This window comes from Melospiza georgiana, chromosome 5 (genome assembly GCF_028018845.1).
Source record: "Melospiza georgiana isolate bMelGeo1 chromosome 5, bMelGeo1.pri, whole genome shotgun sequence".
Lineage (NCBI taxonomy): Eukaryota > Metazoa > Chordata > Aves > Passeriformes > Passerellidae > Melospiza > Melospiza georgiana.
The window spans coordinates 74,142,069-74,160,398 of NC_080434.1; the positions used below are offsets into that span (position 1 = coordinate 74,142,069).

At 49.3% G+C, this 18,330-nt stretch overlaps 3 long non-coding RNA genes across 4 annotated transcripts in view; all 3 read left to right on the top strand.

Annotated features, from left to right (window-relative positions):
* Positions 1–18,330, top strand: part of LOC131083341 (uncharacterized) — a 38,495-nt gene that overhangs the window by 6,931 nt on the left and 13,234 nt on the right. The gene's annotated exons all lie outside the window — the stretch shown is intronic.
* On the top strand, positions 4,767–7,595 carry LOC131083342 (uncharacterized). The gene is made up of 3 exons (XR_009114421.1): positions 4,767–5,052; positions 5,583–5,647; positions 6,259–7,595. It is a non-coding gene; the product is annotated as an uncharacterized LOC131083342 (long non-coding RNA).
* LOC131083344 (uncharacterized) lies at positions 7,673–10,709 on the top strand. Of its 2 annotated transcripts, none has more exons than XR_009114425.1 (3): positions 7,673–7,871; positions 8,212–8,329; positions 9,308–10,709. It is a non-coding gene; the product is annotated as an uncharacterized LOC131083344 (long non-coding RNA). The 2 variants fall into 2 exon arrangements; XR_009114426.1 differs by having other exon boundaries at positions 7,677–7,871; positions 10,082–10,706.

The following is an 18,330-nucleotide window of genomic DNA, read 5'->3' on the forward strand; positions in this document are numbered from 1 at the left end:
TATAAAACTAGAAATCCAAATATATCATATATATATGTCGATATCAATAAATATTTAATACATATAAATATAAGTAAAAGAAATCTATTGTGTCAAAAGAATATATCTATTATTATATAAAAAGGTATTCTCTCCAATATATATAATATCTATAAATATAACAAATGAAAATTACAAATATAGATGTGAATAAAATTATGACAAACAAAATTATTTTTAAAATTTTAAATGTGTTTTAAAGAAAGGGTTGTCTTTGCTTTTTATTTCGTTAGAGGCAGGGGTTTTATTTTAAATAATATAAGTACTATAGAAATGTAAATCGACATACAGAAATATATAATAAATATATAGAGATATAAAGATATAATACCAAACGATGAATAGAAATAGAAACCTATGTAAGTTACATGAAGAGATGCAATATATAATATAATTTTTGTTATAAAGTAATATAAATTCTAAATATACATGCGACTATAAATATGAAAAATATATGATGGGGGCTCGGAGCACCCCAGGTGTGAGTGTGACGGTGATGGGGGCTCGGAGCAGCCCAGGTGTGAGTGTGAGGATGATGAGGGCTCAGATCAGCACCAGGTGTGAGTGTGAGGATGATGGGGGCTCGGAGCAGCCCAGGTGTGAGTGTGAGGATGATGGGGGCTCGGAGCAGCCCAGGTGTGAGTGTGAGGATGGTGGGGGCTCGGAGCAGCCCAGGTGTGAGTGTGAGGATGATGAGGGGCCGGCTCCTGCCGGGGCGAGGCTGTTTTAGGGGGAGGCTTTGCCTCAGCTCCCTTTTGCATGGAGCTGCCGAGTGGAGGGGTTTATGGGCGGCTCCCGGCGCTGTCTCATGGAAGGACTGCGGGAGCTTCCCACAGGGTCGGGGGCAACACCTGGATCCGCGCTTGGGTACGTGGAGCATCGCTTAAAGGAGGCGCCGAGGGACGAATCTTTGTGCCCGGGAGCAGCAGCCGAACAGGTGAGCCCGTGTGGGTTTGGAGCGGGGAATTTTCTCCTTCCCCTTTGCAATTTCATCTTGCCAGTCCCTCCCCGGATCCCCAGGAACAAAAGTGGAGCTTATGAGGACAAAAGGGATTAAGGAGAAGGAAGCAGCTCCTCTTCTTTTATTGTCTGCGTTTGACCTGAGGGGATCCCTCTTGACTTGTGGTTTTAAGGGTGTTGATTGCAGGAAAAGCTGCCTTTTCCAGGCTGTTAGGGGTATCCCGGGGGTGACAGGGAATCCCTGCGTTCTATTCTAAGGGGAATGGGAAAAGTATTCTTGTGGTATTATGGGTTTGATTTGAAGGCAGCCACCCCATTTGCACCACCCTCGGGTTTAAATGGAGGGGGCAGCCCTGGTGTCCCTCCTTTTCAAGGGTTTGAATGGAGGTCGAAATCGCCCTTTCCCATCAGTCAAAGGCTTTCATTTGGGGAGCACCCCTTCTTTTCTGCTGTCGTAGGGGGTGAAATTTTAGGGGAGAACACATTTCTTTGCCCTTGTTGAAGTGAGGTGCGCCCCGTCTGCGGTTTCGGGGCTGGCTTGCGGGAAGCCGCAGCTCCGGCAGCGTTTGCAGGGCTGCAATGGGGCTGTGCCGCTGCATTGGAGGGCGCTGCCCGTGCCCGCGGCCCGGCCCGGAACGTTCCCGCTCGGGAGCGCTGCTGGCACGGCCCGGGCAGCTGCCGGGGCGCACGGGGGATTCGGCGCGGCCGGGCCGGCCGAGGGCGGCAGTGGCGGAGCCGCGCCGGTGCGAGCCGTGCGGAGCCGAGCGGAGCCGGGCCGGGCCGGCCAAGGGCGGCAGAGGCGGCGCGGGCGCTGCTGCGCCGGCCCGGGCGGTGCCGGCCGCTCCGTCCGCTCCGGGCGCGGGGCTCGGGCGCCGCCGGTAGCCCCGCGCCCGGTGCCGGCCCCGCCGGGCAGGGGCAGCGGGCGGGGCTCCCCGGGACGGCGCCGGCCCCGCGCGCCGGAGCGGCCGCCGCAGGAGCCGCTTTCCTGCCGGGAGCCGCGCTCCGCCCGGGGCCGGCAGCGAGCGCGGGGTTCGGCCGCTCCAAGTTCGGCGGTGCCGTGGCTCGGAGGCGCTTTGGAGGCGTTGATTGCATCGCTGGGTTCGGTTTGCAGCGGGTGTACGCTAAGGGTTACGGTGTTCTTCCTGAGCGGCACGGTTCTCGGTGCCGGTAGGGATGATAAAGGTTCGTTTCGGATTGGGTTTTGTAGTCGGATATATATTTTTTTGGCGGGGTGTTATTTTTAGAAGGGCGCGCAGTGGTTTTTACGGGTCGTAGCGCGAAGCAGCGGTTCGCATTTTAATTCTGTTGCGGTGGCTTTTATTAGCGTGAGTGTGTAGTGTTTGTTTTGGGGGGCTTGGGGAAGCGTCCTGTCGTTCATAGCAGCGGGTTTTTAATCTTTATAATTGCATGTGTGTTTATCGTCTTCCAGGGCTTTTATTTGTTTGGTTTGTTTGATTGTAGTGTATGTTTTACGGTTACGGGTAATTTGGGGAACATTGTTTATGGTTACGTTTGTCTTTAGTCTTTGTATTTGTTTCTAGGTGGTATTTTTATTTTGATAGCTTGAGGCACTATGGGTTTATTCAGTGGGGAATAATTTTTTTGTTGCAGATTTATCTGGTTTTTGGTATTATTCTTGTTGTTGGTTTCTTTATTTTCCTTTTTTGTTGTTGTTGTTGTCTTTTAATGTATTTGCGTATTGTTTATCAGGGTTTTTTTTGGGAACATGGGTATTTATATGGTGGGTTTTTAAAGTATTTATTTATTTGGGTAGTTAATTTCTTAGTTTTTAGTGGTTGAGATGTTTTTCCATTTTGTTAATTAGTTCAGGTTTTAAAGTTATTTTTACAGAGGATTGTTTATTCTTTGAGTTAGTGTAGAGGTAGAATTTTGTTGTTTTTTATTTTTTTTTAGTAACGTCGTTCAGGGTGAGTGGCACTGGCTTGAGTTTAGTAGATTGGTTTGACATTTTTTTAGTACTTTTTGTAATTTGCTGTGTGTGTTTCTAGAGGATTTTCTTTTATTTTGGTTCCATTTTTCTGTCGTGATGAGAATTGTTATTGAAAAGAGTGTTCTTTGTTTTTTTGCTGACACTTGTTTGGCTGTTGGAGGTCTCTTGATGTTTTTGGAAGATATTGGGGGGAATTTGATGCTGTTTGTTCTGTCATTTCATTTAGGAATTGGATTTTAAATATGCAATTATGACTCTAACTATATTGAAACAAAAGAAATAGATGTGTAGCAATGGGAATGGGCCAATTTTATTTTTATATATTCGGTCAATTTTTAAAATTTAACATGTAACATAAGTCATTATATGTTACAATAAGTTCCTCTAATTTTCATAGAGTATTGTGTATGTTTATAGATATATGAATAGAGAATATAAATGTAAATACAACCCAAACAAAAATACAAATATATAAATGTATTGCAACTATATGCAGATATATAAAGAATTAATAATAAATTGTAAATGTAAAATAACATGAATTGTAAAGTATATAATACACGTAATACTGCATATATTTTATTAAATATATTATAGGAAATGGATATAAAATAGATATAAATATGGATGTGATGTATGTATCTATCTATCTATATCTATCATTTGTTGTATATTATGATAAATATAAATATAAAAAAAATTTAGGTAGTTTAAAATAATGGATGGTTTTGTTTTTTCTTTGCCAAAGCAGGGGTTTTCGTGTAAAAATTACAAATACAAATAATATAAAGGTAGAAATACAAGCATAGAAATATATCATAAACACATTAAAGATTTATATAAAAATTAGAAATATAAGGAAAAATAAGTTGTAGCAGTAGATATGGTAAATAATTTAAAAAATAATTCCCGTATATTTTTTGAATAAGGTGCATATTATATATAGTTATTAATATAATGCATCAATATAAACTATAAATTTATATAAAATATCAACTATCTATAAGAAGGAATAAAAGCTCTGTGTCACGTGCAGCAGTAGAAAATTTCAGGCTCCCAGGGAATAAATAGTTTTCTTTAAATCATTTTCGTTTTGGAGTTTTTTTTTTTACTCCCGGGTAGCCTGAAAGTTTCTACTGCTGTACGTGACGCAGAACTGCTGCTTTTTTATTCTAAAGGTGGAAAGGTAAACCAAGATTAGAAATACAAGAAAGGGGAAGGGAAAAGGAAAGGAAAGGAAAGGAAGCAGGAGAGCAAGAAGGAAGGGAAGTGGTGAAAAAAAAAAACCGAGTGAAAAAAGTAAAAAGAGTTGGAGGGAAAAAGAGAGGGCATTCGGGAGGAGCGGTGCTGCCTCAGGTCCTTCCCCGCCGTGGGGCGAAGGACCCGTTTGATGCCCAGGTGGGACTGCAGCTCCCGGTGGCTCCCGGGGGACGGAGCTGTGGCTGTCAGCCCGAGACTACAACTCCCGGCAGGCCGTGCTGCCGGCGCGGCGTGTGACGCAACGGCCGACGCGGCACATGAGTGGCTGGCGTGCCAGGCGGTCGCGCGGGGCTGTGCGCGGGCAGCTGCCGGCGCCTCTCCCGCGCGGGACGGCGACGCTGGAGGGGCGCAGCCTCCGTCTGGCCGCCCGCCCGGAGCTGAGCAGCGCGGAAGGAGCGTCCGCCCGGTTCCTCGGCCTCCCTCAGCGGTGCCGGGGGCGGGGGCGCTGCCGCCCGCCGATGGCGGAGGGCGAGGCGGTGCTTTGCTGCCGCGGGCCGGGAGCTGCGGGAGCCGCCCCGGGCGAGCGGCGCCGGGCGCTCCCGTGGTCCCGGTGGGGCGGCCGCCCTCGGGCTGGCGGAGGCGCCGGAGGAGCCCCCGAGCTGCAGCCGTCTCCCTCGGGCTGCTGCCGGTGCTGCGGGCGGAGGCGGCTCCGCCGCGTGTTGGGCGCTGCGAGCAGGGAGCGCTGCGGTATCGCCGGCATGGCGGGGCTGCTGCCTGCGTTAGTGCTCGTGGCTCTTTGTGCCGTGACAGCGGATGGAGCGGCGCTGGGCGGTAAAGCCAGAGATGGCCGGGAGAATGCCCAGCGCAGGGAGCAGGCGGGCTGTATGCTTCGGATGGCACAGGTGCGAGCTGCAAAGCCACCCCCCCTTCCGCCCCTGCCCTCCCGAGCCCCAGGGAAAATGCTTTCCAGCATTGTCGAGCTTCTGAGAGACAAAACTTGTGATTTGACACTAGCATCCAGAAAAGGTTTCTGTCTAGATTAGCAAATGCCTAAATTGTTCTTGGTTACATCCCATGACCGGTTTTAGGCAGTGACTTCATACTGCTTTTAGGGTTTTCTTGTACACTGGTGAGAAAATAGGCAGGTCTGATAGTGGTTTCACTTTTTTTCTACTTCACGTTCCATAAGATTCTTTTATCCAAGCGATTGTTTTAAAATTCTACTGTAAGCGTTTGTGGTTCACTTTTTTTTTCTTTGCAGAACCCGGGCCTTTTTTTTTTTTCTCTAAATCGGGAGTAAATATAGCTGAGTAAAATTTCCTTGGTTATCTTCCTTCTTTTTAAACTTAATTGTTTTTATTAATAATTCTATTTGAATATGCAGAAAAAGTGGGTATGTCCTGTAATCTATGCTAGCTTTTCTCGTTTACAGGGTACTCACAAAATATGTCTCCCTTAGTGTCCCACAGAAACATTCTGGGTGAAATCTGAATTAAGGTATGTGTTTTCAAATAAGTAATCAGTTTAGATATTTGCCTGTGTACCTTTTCCTGTAATTCAGAGCTTGTGTTCTGTGGGTTTTATGATAAACCTGTAAAACATGTAAGAATGGTTTTGCAAGTCTGAATCGTTGAAGGCAGCAATAAGTGGATTTAAAGCCTGTTCTTGAGCAGACAAAGGGGAAAAGTGTGACTCTGATGCTGAACTTGTTATTTTTCATTTGACTTGCCTTTAATTATTGAAGAAGAGAGAGAACTAGGAAAAGAAATAGAATTGATTATTGAGCACTCCTAAAAAGCTCACCATGATTCTGTGTAGAGCCAAAGTGAAGGATGATGGAACAGAGCTCTGTGCATTAGAAGGAAATAAACCTGATGTCCACACAGAGTCTTACTAATTTCTGTTTTTAAAATGCAAAATAAGTTTAGGAAGTGTTGGAAGTTAGTATTTTGGGAAAGAAATGGCAGTTCCACAAAACATTCCATTCCATTTAAGAGAGGCCCTTGGACTGATTCATGTTGTAACTGCTGTCACGGCAATCAGTTGGTGGTTCAGCCTTGAAACATGCAATTGGCCTTCTATAAAGCACTGTTTTGTTTGCCTTTCAGTGCTATGAGTCTTGATAAATTGGAGAAGTGCCCAAGAGAAATTCATCATCCTGAGATACAAAAGGTAGGAAGTGACTTTTTTTGGTTTGGTTCTTTTTCTTTATTGTTTTCCGGAAATAGAAGTAATTAAGTATAGATACTACTGGTTTGTTTCTTCCAGTAGCTGATAATACTAATACCAACAATAATAATAATAAGAGTAAAGTAATACTACTTCAACTGTCTTTATTTATCCATTGGACTGGCCATTTTAAATCTAAACTTCTAAACACAAATCAAACCATCATCCTTGTAGAATCTTTAATAGGAGTGGGCTAAAGATCCTGGTTTTGCTTACAGGATTTATTGGTTCATGAAGAGCAAGAGGTAAGTACAAGCCTAACTACCCTCTAGCTCACAGACCTGCCCGGTGAATAGAGCTTTGTTTTTTTGATGGGCTTGTGATGACTTTGAAATCAATTGCTCATTCATTACAGTAAAAAAAAAAAAATTGTTTTGAACATGACAGCAAAAATAACTTTAAGCACAACTTAATAATAATAGATCACCAATTTTAGTTAATAATTTTATGCTATACTCTTGGGTGAGGGAAGACTCGGACACTCAATATGAGATCAGCAAGCTATGTTTATTGCAGAGAGTATCAGACACTTATATAGCACATAATAAGCTTATGAATATTCTGTAAGCCAAGCGATCTATCGGTTAAACTATACCATCAACTCTTCCTCATTCCTTTGGGCCTACATTCCCTATTTCCCACGTCTCTCTGTCTACTTGTTATCCTACCCAGCTAGGCCCAGGCACACGCTGTCTTGCAGGTGCAAAACTCAAAAATACCTGTGTTCGGTACTTTCCCAGCTCCTGGTCGGCTAACGAGCGAATGTCTGCGTGACCTCTGTCATGGAGCCATTTCTCCACATTATACTATCAAAGTTTAAAGGTAAATTATTATATATTAGGAGATGGTATAAAGTGTATGTTGTAATGTGTAGGATATATACAAAGATACATACTTGAAAGTCCGTAGAGGAAACAAATTTTTATGCCTTCTGTTTGACTGTTTGTCATATATTTGGTTTTATTTCCCAGGGATCAGTGAATTTTAACTCTGGAGTCCTCTATGCTAAGGATGCTCAGCTTACAGATGATGAAATGTTCAGTAATGGTGAGTTTTTCACCTTCTCCTTCATTGTTTTGCTCATCTGAATAAAAAAAAAAAAAAGGCAAGATTAAAGAAAAAGCAATAGTTTTATTATTTTTACCCTGTTATGTCTGTTTCCTCAGTATTTGCTGGAGCTGTGCTTACCCAAGGTTTGGGTAAAACAAGCTTTGGGTTCCTTCTGTCCCACTGGGAGTTGCCCAATTCAGTTCCATCTGGTGAAATTGAACCTGAGACCTTACAGAACCAGCTCCAGCTACGTGAGAGCCATTTGCAGTTCTCTCCAGACACCTGGAGAATGGGTGACGTTTCTGAGGATCCGGCGAGCGTGCTTCTGTCAAAACTCAGTCTGTGAAATTTCTGGGGAAAACCCTTCTGTGTCCTGAAGGGTTCAAACTCTGGTGAGGATCCAGTTATCAGGTGCTCACCTGGATGGTTCCAGCTGCCAAAGGTAACACTTGTACTCTTGCCCTGTAGTTTACATCTATTGTATTTTTGTTATTTTGCAGGATTTTTTGTCTTTGCAAAATATTGTGCATTTCACTCTTTGGAACCTCTCAGATGGTTCTTTGGTGCAGCACCACCCCATGTGACACTTGGCTGCTGTCCTGAAGGGGTTGGTCGCTAGAATTGTAAATCCTGGAGAGTTTTTAAGTCTTCTGTCCCCAGGGAGGTGTCGTGCTTTGTTTACTTTTGTTCTGTTGGTTAGGCGCTGCCTCTCGTTGCAAGTATGAATTTCAAACTGCCCTGTTCTTATTTTAACTTTTTTCCTGGTTCTCTCCGTCCGGCAGGGAAAGACTCTCGTATCCTTGTCGTCGGGCTCGGTGCTGTCCAAGAAGATACAGAGACTAAAAAAATCATAAGAAGCAAAATATGACTGCAGGGAAAAGAAGCTGGAGAGAACAGAAGGTGATATTGTTATCCTTACCCTGTATTAGAGACATCCGCTGTGCTTTGATGCTGGCAGCTGCCAGGGGCTTGTTAGCTCTTTGTAGGCAAGTGTAGGTGTTCACTTGTAGTTTTTATCTCTGTTCAAGTCAATTCAAACTTTGCTAAGCTTACATTTGAAAATTACTCTCTAGAACAGTCCAGCATGACATGCTGGATGTCGTCTCCCAGAGGGACCCAAAACTGCCATAAATTTCACAGGGAGGGATGGGTGTAGAATACTAAAATCGTTCAAGGTTTTCATTTTTATAGGTATTGGCAAAGCAAAGGAATTTATCTCTAAATTCATTTGGAAAGAAACCCTCTCTCTATCCACTTATTTGTATACAGGAATGTAGGAAACTCTGACTAGAGATGGGTAATAGCTTTGAAAATAAAGACATAAGTTTTATCTAGGAATGAACCAATCAAGTGCCCTGAAAGCATGAGAACAGCTGCAGGGGCTGAAGGGAACAGAAAGGGTTCTATCTCATGAACAGAGGTACTTTTTCCTTACAGGTGCTTGTGCTGTAGTTTGGGTTCTGCTTCCTAACATTTCTAGTGTGACAGGGTTTACCATAGAGACAATCTGCCAGGAGGTAGCGCTTTGGGGGGTATGGCAGTCCTGGGTGTGTATTCTGAACTCCTTCAGAATGTTAGGTTTGGAGTATTTCTTATCTCAGGAAAACAGCAGTCTTTTGCATCTGCATATCAGCTGTTGAAATTTTGGGTTCAATTTCTTGAATCACAAATGTCATAGGATTCCTCCCAGATGGCAGCTGTCATGAAGTATGGCTCTTCTTGGTCTTGGGTTTCAGGGGCTGTTTCCAAAGTGACCTACAGACATTGGAATGAAATCATTATTTACTGTGTAAAAGAATCACTCTCCAAAGCATCAGCCAAGGTCTAAATGTGCCATTCTGCCTTTTAAAAGTACCAACATCACAGGATTTTTTTCAGATTAAAGCTTCCATGGAGTCGGATCTCTCAAGCCTGGCCCTTGAGAATTGTGGGCCTCCTGTGAACTGGTCTTGCCAGAAGGGCTTGCTGAGTTTTCCATTGTGTGGAAAAGAGATCCCATTTGCAGCCTGAAGCCTCGTGTTTCCTGTAGGATTTCCACTCCTAGAATTGCACACTTTGAAGGATTTCTTATAGCAGAAGTTTTTTGGGAACTAGGACTCTGGCTGGATTTGGGTCTCTGGACTCTCAGGTGAAGTGACCTTGAGACACTAGGGCATGCAGATTTCCTTGCTGTTGAAAAGAGCTATTGTACGCACCCAGGAGCCATGGTCTGAATGGGGGTGTCACCTCTTAAATTTGCAAATGTCACAGGATTTCTTCTAAATGAATGGTGCTAAGAACATAAGGTCTGGCTGGCTTTCGACTTAGAGGCGCCTCCTCTAAATTGGTCTTCAGACGCTAGGTTGGAAAGTGTTCCTACATATGCCAAATAGCCCTTGCTATGCAATTAATAAGCTTCAAATTACCATGGAGTTGCTGCCCCTGCAAAGATTTTGGCAGAGCCTGGTTGTGGTGCCCCACTCCACTCCACCACCCTTAGCAGGTCCTTATGGTTGCATGGGGAATCATCGTGGAGCATGCTAACCCAGCTCCATCCTGGGAACAGCACCTGTATTTTACCCTAAAATTTCTGTCCCATTATAGCTCCTGTTAGGATACAAATGTAACTTCTCGGTTTCCACTGATTTTACCCCCAGTCATCTTTCCATACAGACATTGCTCTACTCCCCAGAGGATTATTGTGAGCAGATGTGAGCTCTGCTGTCCCTTTGGACTGACAAAGACAGAGGTTTTGTCCCAAGTTGCTTTTGAACCTGTCCTGCACCTGTTATGAGTCCTCAGTCTCCTGCAATTTTGTGGGTCAGTCACATGTAAAACAGCACAGCTGGCTGGCATGCTTTGCTCATGAGGGGAGAGAAGAGAAGAATCCCTCTGCTCACACCAGACCTGCAGCTGCCAAACCTCACCAAAGCACCTGAGGAGCCCCCAGGGACTGATGGTACAGAAGGGAGGTGATGGAGGACAGCACAGCAGGCAGCCTGCCCTCCATCTGGGTGTGAAGAAGGCAGGGCTGGGAACTGTCAGCAACATCCCAGCAGGTCTGGCTGATGGTGCCACCCTGAGGGCTTCCCCTGCCTTTGGGCAGTCCCAGCTGCTGCAGCTCACTTGACAGACTCATTGTCTATACTGTGCTTGGCTGCACTGGAGATGATGAAGCCGAGGACAGCAATGGTTGCCTTCACATCCCCTGACTGCAGATGGGAAGGAGGGCGAGCTCTGTCACCTTGGGAAGGCGTCTGCAGAGTCACTGCTGCCCGTCTCTGGAGCGTGGCTCCATCGGGGGATCGTGGTAAGGACAGCAGTGCTCACCTAACTCTGCACCTGAGGACAGCTTCAGGACCTTGTTATACTGTGGGAGAGCAGAGCTTCACAGTAAACACCAGCTAACACACTGACTGCCAGTGTTAACACTAACAGTTCTTACCTAAATATTAATACTAGTAACACTTACTATGCGTATTATTAATCCTAGTAGAGGCTGGTAGCGTTCTTTAGGCTGAGGCTTGCATGAAGAATACAAAATTAATTAACGTTGCTGATTATGCTATTGTGTTGAAATACTTGGCCTCCACTGCGGTAGCCCCACGCTTACCTCAATGGCCTGCCCCAGCAGGTCCCAAAACACCTGGATGCAGATCAGCTTAAGCTTCACTGATGTGATAAACAGAGTTCACTCTTTATAATTTTTAAAATTTTAATAAAGGATAAAAGGACAAAATAATCCAGCACTGGGATGCTTTTAGCACACAGCCAAAGAGCACAGAGGTAGCTTAAAAACATGTTCACTATATACTGTTACATTGCTGAGGTTACAGGCATATTCATTAACTTACACATTATTCAAACATTCCTTTGACTTTTTGATGTTCCAGGAACTCTCTTGTTTGGTTTTAACCTCTGACTTGTCTGCAGAACGTTCTGTAAATTAGGTCTACATATTTTATTTCTTCCTGTAGTTTTATCCTGTTGCTTCACACTCCCTGATAACACTGGTAAGAGTCGATAAATCCTTCCTGGATGCTTAAGCTCTTTTTGTGTCACTATTATCTTATCACTTGGTAGGGGCAGTCTGCAGTTATAAGAAGCAGAATAATTGCTTTACACCATTTTCTGAGTTAGTTACATAGAAGTATTTTAGTTTCTATTTTAACATTTTGCTAAAGCCTACCATATATTTATCATGCTACTATTCATATGAAATATACAGTGCATACATAAACTGGCATATTACACTATACAAAGCAGTTCAAAGTAAGAATAAGTTTTACCACATCAAAATACTTGTAATGCAAAAAGCTAATCTATGAATGTGAAAGCCAGTATTGTTTTATCATCTATAACATCCGACGACGAGGGTGAGCAGCGGGCCCGCAGCAGGCGGAGGGCGGGCAGGGGGACGCGGGCACTTAACTTTGGCCAGGGTGCTGATCTCGGCCAGGCGGGGCAGGCCAAGTCCCCGCAGAAGCGCTGCACGCCCTCCCCGCTCCCGAGCCCTCTCCTCACCAAATCGCCGCCGCTCCCTAGTCCGCCCTGCTGTCGCAAAGACGACCCGGAACCCCTCCCGGGCTACACTCCTCTCCGCCTCCTGCCCCGAGTGCCGTTGGGGCGCTCCGGTAGGGGCTCTGCGGGGGTCCTTTCGCCAGGACCTGGGCACGGGAGAAGGGGACGGGGGTTGCCGCCGCCGCCGCCGCCGCCGCCGCCGCCGCCGCCGCCGCCGCCGCCGCCGCCGCCGCCGCCGCCGCCGCCGCCGCCGCCGCCGCCGCCGCCGCCGCCGCCGCCGCCGCCGCCGCCGCCGCCGCCGCCGCCGCCGCCGCCGCCGCCGCCGCCGCCGCCGCCGCCTGCGAGCCCTTCGGGCAGGCCGAGCTCCGCCCCACGCTCCCACGGGCCGCAGCCTGACGGCTCCTAAGCCTGCCAATCACGGCCCGCCTTTCTCCGTCCGCCCTGTCCAATCACAGCCGCCCTTTCAAACCGGAGGCGGTCCCGCCAATCTCAGCCCGCTCAGTCGCGGCTCGCCGCCTCAGACTGGCCCCGCTCGCCCGTACGCCTGAGGCGCCGCTCCCGCCACCGCCGCTTTGGGAGCCGGCGGAGCAGCGTCCCCGCTGCCGCTGCCTCGGTAGGCGCTGTTGCGGACGGGAAGGGCGGCCGGGAGCTTCCAGTTCAGGTCCTGGTCGGGATCAGGTTCTGGTCCAGGGAAACGGGCAGGCGGCGGGGAGCGGGCGGACGCGGCCGCAGCAATGGCGGCGGCTGGAGCAGCGCTTGAGGGGACCGCGGGGAGTCGCGGATCCGAGCGCGGCGGGAATGGGCGGGCTGGGATTGGTGGAGCCGGCAGGCGCTGCTTCGGGTTGTGATTGGCTGGCTGTCCGCCCGTGGGGCATAAATAGCGGGCGTTGGGGCGGCAGTGGCGTCAGTTCGGCGGTGAAGCTGGGAGCGACGGGAGCTGCGGATGCGCGGTCCGAGGAGCGGCGCTGCGCCATGACGGGACCCCCGCGGCAGCTGATCCGGGGAGCGCCGGTGAGCACGGGCGCGACGCCTGCGGTAGTATCTGGGGCCGGCCGTGTCCAGTTCTTTCTGCCGCGCCCTGCGTGGCTCGGGTAGCCGGCGGCTTGTGTGGGGCCTGGAGTGGCGCGGTGGGGGGGGGCGCCGCCTGCTGTCACTGGGGGCTGGGAAGTAGCTGCTTCGCGGTTTCTGGATTTAAAGAAATGTTTAGAATACGAGGAATAAAGCTTGCTTTTTGTATTTTTATTACTTTATTTTCTTTTTACTTGTAATGTTTTTTTTCTTAATTGTGTTATTTTAGTATTGCCTGTTTTAATACATCTTTTTGGTTTGATTTGTTTTCTTTACTAGATATCTCATGTTAATTCGGTAAGGGTTGTGGGACTGGGGCTGAAACACCAGTTGTGAGAGCAGTGGGGACATGAAACCCCAGGGCGTGGAATAATGATTTTGGCATGAGTCAGGCCCAAAACAATGTGGAGGGGTGGAAATGCTGAGGCTAGATAAATGCCATGGGAGGAAGGCATGGAGCTGCAGCACAGGGCCTGCAGGTTATGCCTGGGGGTTCCTAGCCCCTGCCCTATGCTACCAACGAGGGGCTGAGGGTGTGGGGACTCAGAGGGTTCTAGGGCTCAAGAACCAGCCCAAGAGTGCCTTTTGGGATGGGGGGGCAGGAGTCCAGTGGCTGTTCCCAGCCCCCGGAGCTGCCTGAGGGGAGGTGAGGGGGCCTTTGTGCAGGTGCTGGGCTGAGAGCCAGGGTGAGGGGGAGGGTGGATGTTGAGCTTCAGGCTTCCAGTGTCCCCAGAGTTGGGATGCCACTTAGGGTTGCCACTTAGGGCTGGGTGGGTGGATGGGACAGCTTCTAGAGATACTGAAATTGTAATGATGGCAGTAACTGATTTGTGGCCTTATCAACAGCCCCAAGGTGCAGTGAGAAGCATGAGCAGCTTTTAGCTGCAGCCAGTAGGAAGCTGAGGAGCTGGAGCTGAGGCAGCAGAGCTGGAGGAGACAGAAATATGGTAGGGTTTGATGTAAAACCTCTGTGGGGCTGGGATAGGGATTGTGGAGTGGGGAGGTGAACTGCATGGTTGGAATTGAAATTGCTGTGAGGGCTGTGATCTGAGCTCAAGAACTAGAGCTAAAACAAAGATCCTGTCCTGAGAAGCACAAGTAGTATCGTGTGGCACTACTGTGAAGATGTTGAGCAGGAAGTGCAAGAGAAGAGCTGGCAGTTAAATAAAGCTTGTGGGACTGGAGTTGAAATCACTGGGGACGGGGTGGGGACTGCAGTGCTGCAGAAACAGTCATTGCTGCAAGGGATACACACTGTGGATCTCAGGACTAAACGCGGAATGGGACACAGAGCTGGAAGAAGAGAGCTGGCAGTAAAATAAAGCTTGTGGGTCAAGAACTGAAAGGGCTGGAATCACCGGGTCTGGTCTTATCATTGTGGGACTGGGATCGGGTCTGCACACAACACGGGAACTATAGGGCTGGCACAAAGACGATAAAATAAAGCTTGTGGGTCAAGAGCTGAAATCACTGGGCCTGGTCTTAATCACTGTGGGACTGGCATTGCAGCTTAACACATGACATCAACCTTAGGGCTGGTAAAGGCAGTGTATTGTTCTTGCGCCGAGGTCACTGTAGGCCTGTGACATGGAGGCAGGGGCTGGGTATTGCCGCTAATAGTAGAACAGGATGTGTGGAGTGGGGAAAGGGGGCGGCAAGCTCGCGCCTGAAAACCCCGTCGATGCTAGAATATTGCCTGTGCCTGTGATGGCACCTCTTGGGGTGCGGCTGAAATCTCTGTGGGGCTGGGAAGTGGACTGTGGGGCTGGCAATTTGAATGAAAATGGCAAAGGCACTAGACCTGTGAACGGGGCCGTGGGCATCCAGGATGACTTATGCAGGGGTGTGCAAAGTGACTGGGGACTGCTCGGTGGGAGCTAAAATCACTGCAGGGCTAGCATATGGATGGTGGGGTGGGCTTCCAGAGGCTCGTGCCAGAGCTGAATTGTTGCCCAGCTGGAGCCAAGAGCCAGATGCTGCCATTTGAAGCTGGAGAAACACAGAGCTGGAGCTGGAAGAAGAGAGCTGGCAGTAAAATAAAGCTTGTGGGTCAAGAGCTGAAATCACTGGGCCTGGTCTTAATCACTGTGGGACTGGCATTGCAGCTTAACACATGGCAGCAACCTTAGGGCTGGTAAAGGCAGTGTATTGTTCTTGCGCCGAGGTCACTGTAGGCCTGTGACATGGATGCAGGGGCTGGGTATTGCCGCTAATAGTAGAACAGGATGTGTGGAGTGGGGAAAGGGGGCGGCAAGCTCGCGCCTGAAAACCCCGTCGATGCTAGAATATTGCCTGCGCCTGTGATGGCACCTCTTGGGGTGCGGCTGAAATCTCTGTGGGGCTGGGAAGTGGACTGCGGGGCTGGCAATTTGAATGAAAATGGCAAAGGCACTAGACCTGTGAACGGGGCCGTGGGCATCCAGGACGACTTATGCAGGGGTGTGCAAAGTGACTGGGGACTGCTCGGTGGGAGCTAAAATCACTGCAGGGCTAGCATATGGATGGTGGGGTGGGCTTCCAGAGGCTCGTGCCAGAGCTGAATTGTTGCCCAGCTGGAGCCAAGAGCCAGATGCTGCCATTTGAAGCTGGAGAAACACAGAGCTGGAGCTGGAAGAAGAGAGCTGGCAGTAAAATAAAGCTTGTGGGTCAAGAGCTGAAATCACTGGGCCTGGTCTTAATCACTGTGGGACTGGCATTGCAGCTTAACACATGGCAGCAACCTTAGGGCTGGTAAAGGCAGTGTATTGTTCTTGCGCCGAGGTCACTGTAGGCCTGTGACATGGAGGCAGGGGCTGGGTATTGCCGCTAATAGTAGAACAGGATGTGTGGAGTGGGGAAAGGGGGCGGCAAGCTTGCGCCTGAAAACCCCGTCGATGCTAGAATATTGCCTGCGCCTGTGATGGCACCTCTTGGGGTGCGGCTGAAATCTCTGTGGGGCTGGGAAGTGGACTGCGGGGCTGGCAATTTGAATGAAAATGGCAAAGGCACTAGACCTGTGAACGGGGCCGTGGGCATCCAGGGCGACTTATGCAGGGGTGTGCAAAGTGACTGGGGACTGCTCGGTGGGAGCTAAAATCACTGCAGGGCTAGCATATGGATGGTGGGGTGGGCTTCCAGAGGCTCGTGCCAGAGCTGAATTGTTGCCCAGCTGGAGCCAAGAGCCAGATGCTGCCATTTGAAGCTGGAGAAACACAGAGCTGGAGCTGGAAGAAGAGAGCTGGCAGTAAAATAAAGCTTGTGGGTCAAGAGCTGAAATCACTGGGCCTGGTCTTAATCACTGTGGGACTGGCATTGCAGCTTAACACATGGCAGCAACCTTAGGGCTGGTAAAGGCAGTGTATTGTTCTTGCGCCGAGGTCACTGTAGGCCTGTGACATGGAGGCAGGGGCTGGGTATTGCCGCTAATAGTAGAACAGGATGTGTGGAGTGGGGAAAGGGGGCGGCAAGCTCGCGCCTGAAAACCCCGTCGATGCTAGAATATTGCCTGCGCCTGTGATGGCACCTCTTGGGGTGCGGCTGAAATCTCTGTGGGGCTGGGAAGTGGACTGCGGGGCTGGCAATTTGAATGAAAATGGCAAAGGCACTAGACCTGTGAACGGGGCCGTGGGCATCCAGGATGACTTATGCAGGGGTGTGCAAAGTGACTGGGGACTGCTCGGTGGGAGCTAAAATCACTGCAGGGCTAGCATATGGATGGTGGGGTGGGCTTCCAGAGGCTCGTGCCAGAGCTGAATTGTTGCCCAGCTGGAGCCAAGAGCCAGATGCTGCCATTTGAAGCTGGAGAAACACAGAGCTGGAGCTGGAAGAAGAGAGCTGGCAGTAAAATAAAGCTTGTGGGTCAAGAGCTGAAATCACTGGGCCTGGTCTTAATCACTGTGGGACTGGCATTGCAGCTTAACACATGACAGCAACCTTAGGGCTGGTAAAGGCAGTGTATTGTTCTTGCGCCGAGGTCACTGTAGGCCTGTGACATGGATGCAGGGGCTGGGTATTGCCGCTAATAGTAGAACAGGATGTGTGGAGTGGGGAAAGGGGGCGGCAAGCTCGCGCCTGAAAACCCCGTCGATGCTAGAATATTGCCTGCGCCTGTGATGGCACCTCTTGGGGTGCGGCTGAAATCTCTGTGGGGCCGGGAAGTGGACTGCGGGGCTGGCAATTTGAATGAAAATGGCAAAGGCACTAGACCTGTGAACGGGGCCGTGGGCATCCAGGACGACTTATGCAGGGGTGTGCAAAGTGACTGGGGACTGCTCGGTGGGAGCTAAAATCACTGCAGGGCTAGCGTATGGATGGTGGGGTGGGCTTCCAGAGGCTCGTGCCAGAGCTGAATTGTTGCCCAGCTGGAGCCAAGAGCCAGATGCTGCCATTTGAAGCTGGAGAAACACAGAGCTGGAGCTGGAAGAAGAGAGCTGGCAGTAAAATAAAGCTTGTGGGTCAAGAGCTGAAATCACTGGGCCTGGTCTTAATCACTGTGGGACTGGCATTGCAGCTTAACACATGACAGCAACCTTAGGGCTGGTAAAGGCAGTGTATTGTTCTTGCGCCGAGGTCACTGTAGGCCTGTGACATGGATGCAGGGGCTGGGTATTGCCGCTAATAGTAGAACAGGATGTGTGGAGTGGGGAAAGGGGGCGGCAAGCTCGCGCCTGAAAACCCCGTCGATGCTAGAATATTGCCTGCGCCTGTGATGGCACCTCTTGGGGTGCGGCTGAAATCTCTGTGGGGCCGGGAAGTGGACTGCGGGGCTGGCAATTTGAATGAAAATGGCAAAGGCACTAGACCTGTGAACGGGGCCGTGGGCATCCAGGACGACTTATGCAGGGGTGTGCAAAGTGACTGGGGACTGCTCGGTGGGAGCTAAAATCACTGCAGGGCTAGCGTATGGATGGTGGGGTGGGCTTCCAGAGGCTCGTGCCAGAGCTGAATTGTTGCCCAGCTGGAGCCAAGAGCCAGATGCTGCCATTTGAAGCTGGAGAAACACAGAGCTGGAGCTGGAAGAAGAGAGCTGGCAGTAAAATAAAGCTTGTGGGTCAAGAGCTGAAATCACTGGGCCTGGTCTTAATCACTGTGGGACTGGCATTGCAGCTTAACACATGACAGCAACCTTAGGGCTGGTAAAGGCAGTGTATTGTTCTTGCGCCGAGGTCACTGTAGGCCTGTGACATGGATGCAGGGGCTGGGTATTGCCGCTAATAGTAGAACAGGATGTGTGGAGTGGGGAAAGGGGGCGGCAAGCTCGCGCCTGAAAACCCCGTCGATGCTAGAATATTGCCTGCGCCTGTGATGGCACCTCTTGGGGTGCGGCTGAAATCTCTGTGGGGCCGGGAAGTGGA